We start from the raw sequence: 4,256 nt of genomic DNA, 5'->3' as shown, positions 1-4,256 counted from the left end.
TTGGCTCAGAGGGGAGAGGCAGCGCATCTAAAACCACACTCAGCTAGTACATGGCACCAGTAAGATCTGAAGTCAGGACAGCTCCAGCCTGACCACACAGTAGTACTGGCTACAGGGAGATGAGGCAGAAGGGCTGACTTCTGGCTTACCATCTTTGACCACCGGCCCTTCAAGGGTGGCCCTGTCTCTGGGGACTGAGAAAAGAGACAAAAGGAAGCCCTGCAGGCAGAGATGCTGGGTTTCTATTCCCAGCAGAAGAGCTGGTCAGAGGGCTGCCAGCTCCTGTGGGCCACCTGTCTGACACAGTTCACCACGTCTAGCTGCCCCCTCCCAGGCCTCTCCCCTGCTGCTTCAACATTTTACTTGCACATACATTCTGCAGATTCGAGTCTTCTCAGTGACAGGCCGGAGCAACAGAAAAGAAATCTACAGTCTGAGCTTGGGGATGGGCGTGGAACCATTTTCTGGAAACTGCCAGATGTGGGACAGTCTGGAAGCCCCAAATCGGAAGTCCTGTACTCCAGGCTAAGAAAAGGCGTATGGTCACCGGGGATAAAGCACAAAACATAATTCCCCCGGGTCTCCCTCTGCACACAGACGAGTTCCCCCAAATCCGCATCTGAATCATGTTGTGGTCAGCAGACTTTCATCATTCAACACATGGTGGTGGATGGCAGGGAAGCTGGTGGAAATATTGATTTGTAGCTCAACCTTCCTGTAATTCTCCTCCCCTTCTCCCCCATCTTATCCTGCCACTTCCACGGGGGTCGGACTTTTGTTCCTGCCCCTTGGAGCAGTGGTTCTCTCTGTGGGCCCTGGAGCAGCAGCAGCAGCAGGCAGCTTGTTTGAAATGCACATTCTCAGGCTCCACCCCACACCCACTGAATCAGAGTATCTGGGGGCAGACCCAGCAGTCTGTGTTTAACCAGCCTTCCCAGGGACTCTGCTGGGTGCTCAAAGGTAAGCGCCAGGGCCTTAGAGAGCATCTCTAGTGAGTGAATGATGCTAGGGTGAAGGAAGAGGAACAAATGCTGCTGGTAGGGAGGAAGAGGCAGAAACTGAAGCAAAGAAGGGGTGAAAAGAGACTCCCAAGACTGGGTGAGGGGGTGGGTTAAGATTCGGGGTAGCAAAGATCAGTAACTCCTGCCTTGATGTGCCCTGGAGGGGAATGGCTGTGTAAGTGCCCCTACGATGGCTGGCCCCTGGGCCCAGCACTACCAAACCAGCAAAGCCTCCAGCTCTAAGGGACATGCACAATTGTACAAGGAGAATATCAGCAATGACCACAATGTGCCTAGGACCAGAGGAGTCACCATGAACGCACTGTTAAGCATAGGTCCCCAGGGACTTTTGTATGACTCTCTGGATCAGGAGGGAGCAGGGATGGACAGACGGAGGCCTAATCGAAGGTGAGTCTGAGTTCCTGTCAATGCCAGCCAAGTCAGGTCAGGGCTGCTGTGGGTTGGATTTAATTTGATTTAGAGAAAATAAGGGATCTGTCATCATCCATCTCATCAGTTCATGGACATAAACTTATACCCAGCCCAGCTGGACCTTTTAAAGAGGCACCATTACGAAGAGCATCCTCAGGCCCTCCCAGACTCTCTCGGTGACAGCACCTAACACACACAGAGCAGAGGAGCGGAAGGCGTTGTTTCCTGATACACATATTCCAGGGGAACCCAGTGGATATTTCAGGGATGGGAGCTGTAACTGTAAAGACAGTCCCAAAGCCCCACTTAAGCATCCAAATGTCAATTCTCCCACCCTTGGCCTTGACCCAGCTAGAGCTTCCACCCTCACCCTTCCACTTCCCATCCGCACCTGGCCTAGGGGTATTTGCAGAATACAGCCAGGCAGGAACAGGGGAGCTAAGGCTTTCTCTGTTCTGGGCAAGGAGAATTCTGCCTCATCCCCAGTCTGGCCTCAATATGCTTTCTCATTTTGATGTCTATCTTGACATTTGCCATCTCGAAACAAAGAGCTTTCCTTCCCCTTTCAACTCCTATGGTAGGAGTTATTTCCTCCTCTCTCTCTCATGGTTTTTATCATTCCCTACTTTTTGTCTCCGTATTTCCAACAGGTCATTTCAAACAATAGACAGTTATGTTCCTAGAGGTTAGGAATCTTGTCTAACCTCTTCGTCTCACACCCACCACAGGGCCTGACACATATCAGGCTTTCAGCACATTCTTGCAGATGGAGTGACAGACACAACTACCTGTCTGACAACTCCAGGTGGCATGTCCGCAGGCATCTCAAACTCAAGATGCTCGGCTGGAGTTCACCTGCACGTCTTCACTCACCCCAAACCTGGTTTTCTTCTTGCTCTTGGGAAATGGCACCTTCATCCTCCCCTACTTTCCAGCTGCCTCTATGGAAACCTTTGACATCTTTACCACTTTCTCTGGCCACATCCAACTCTTGACCAAGTTCTTTCTGACTGCACCTATAACATGGCCAGACTCTCTCCTTTTCTCTCCACCCCAGGTCAGTCCACCATCATGTCTCCCTTAACCTACAGCAAGAGCCTCCTAACTGTCCTCCATTTCCAATCTTGCTCCCTCCCCTCCAGGGAGCAACCAGAGTAGACTTTCTAAAAACCCAGTCCTATCACTCACATCTCTACTCAGCCACAATAAAGCGTGAAGCTCTTAGCTCAGGTTCATCAGCCACCACTCCACTCTGACACACCGGCTTTCTCCAAGGTGGACAAACTGGTTTGTTCTAGTAGGTTCTGGCTTCTATTCTTCAGTCTTGCTTTTTCACTCAGGCTGGAGTGCAGTGGTGCAATCTCCGCTCACCGCAAGCTCCACCTCTCAGGTTCAAGCAATTCTCCTGCTTCAGCCTCCTGAGAAGCTGGGATCACAGGCGCCCGCCACCACACCCAGCTAATGTTTTTTATTTTTTAGTACAGACAGGGTTTCACCATGTTGGCCAGGCTGGTCTTGAACTCCTGACCGCAAGTGATCTGCCCGCCTCGGCCTCCCAAAGTGCTGGGATTATAAAGGCGTGAGCCACTGCGCCTGGTCTTGCTTCTATTCTTCTTACAAAACTTTATTTAAAGTTTCCTTCTTAGCACTTGTCACAATTTTAATTAGATATTTATTTATGCAAGACTTGTTTAGTGCTTGTGTCCTTTCCTTAGGTGGAGCTCCTCGAGGCAGAGAAATGTCTGCTTAGTCCATCACATTTTCCCAGCATAAAACACAGTGCCTGGATGTAAAAGGTGCACAGTCAATACTTTTAAAATGAACACGTTTAGGCTGGGCGCAGTGGCTCACGCCTGTAATCCCAGCACTTCGGGAGGCCGAGGCAGGCGGATCATGAGGTTAGGAGATCGAGACCATCCTGGCTAACACGGTGAAACCCCGTCTCTATTAAAAATACAAAAAATTAGCCAGGCGTGGTGGCGGGCGCCTGTAGTACCAGCTACTTGGGAGGTGAGGCAGAAGAATGGCTTGAACCCGGGAGGCGGAGCTTGCAGTGAGCTAAGATCGCGCCACTGCACTCTAGCATGCTATGCTTATTCTTGCTCTGTTGTTAGAGTTGATGAGCCAGCAAAGGTAAGACATTCCCTCGATGCAAGGCAAGACTAGGCAATTCAATTTAATTCTTTTCAGTGCAGTTCAAGTCACTTCAATTATATTCCATTCCTTTTAATTCCACAAACCTTCACAGATACCAGAACTCTGACAGCCTTTATCCTAGGTGTGGAAACATCAGAGATGATGATGATCTGTTAATTGCCCTTGGGGGGCTACTCATTTATGCCCCCTCATCTATGGCCAATGACAACTATAGGACATATGACTGATCTGCCTACATGCATGAAATTGCAAATGGGCACCAGGTTGACATAAACAGTGTCTCACGGCCATCACTCACTCATGTAATATACTGGGGTGTTTGCCTTGACAGTTACAGTCATCTTTCTTAGTCCTCAGGGATATGTTCCAAGACTCCCAGTAGACGCCCGAATCCATGGAGAGTGAATCCATATAGACTACGGACCTTAGTATATATATTCAGTTCACAGCCTATACTGAACCCTCTATATACTATGATATTTCCTATACATGCATTCCTGTACAGTGTGAATATACTGGACAAAGGGGTGATTCACATCCCAGGTGGAGAGAGTAGGATTTCAGCACATGACTCGGAACAGTGCACAATTTACAACTTATGAATTATTTATCTGTGGGTTTTCCATTTAATATTTTTGGACCACAATTGACTGCAAGTAACAAACC

Source organism: Chlorocebus sabaeus, chromosome 23 (genome assembly GCF_047675955.1).
Source record: "Chlorocebus sabaeus isolate Y175 chromosome 23, mChlSab1.0.hap1, whole genome shotgun sequence".
NCBI lineage: Eukaryota > Metazoa > Chordata > Mammalia > Primates > Cercopithecidae > Chlorocebus > Chlorocebus sabaeus.
The sequence above is the reverse complement of the archived record's forward strand: the minus strand, read 5'-3'. Positions refer to the sequence as shown.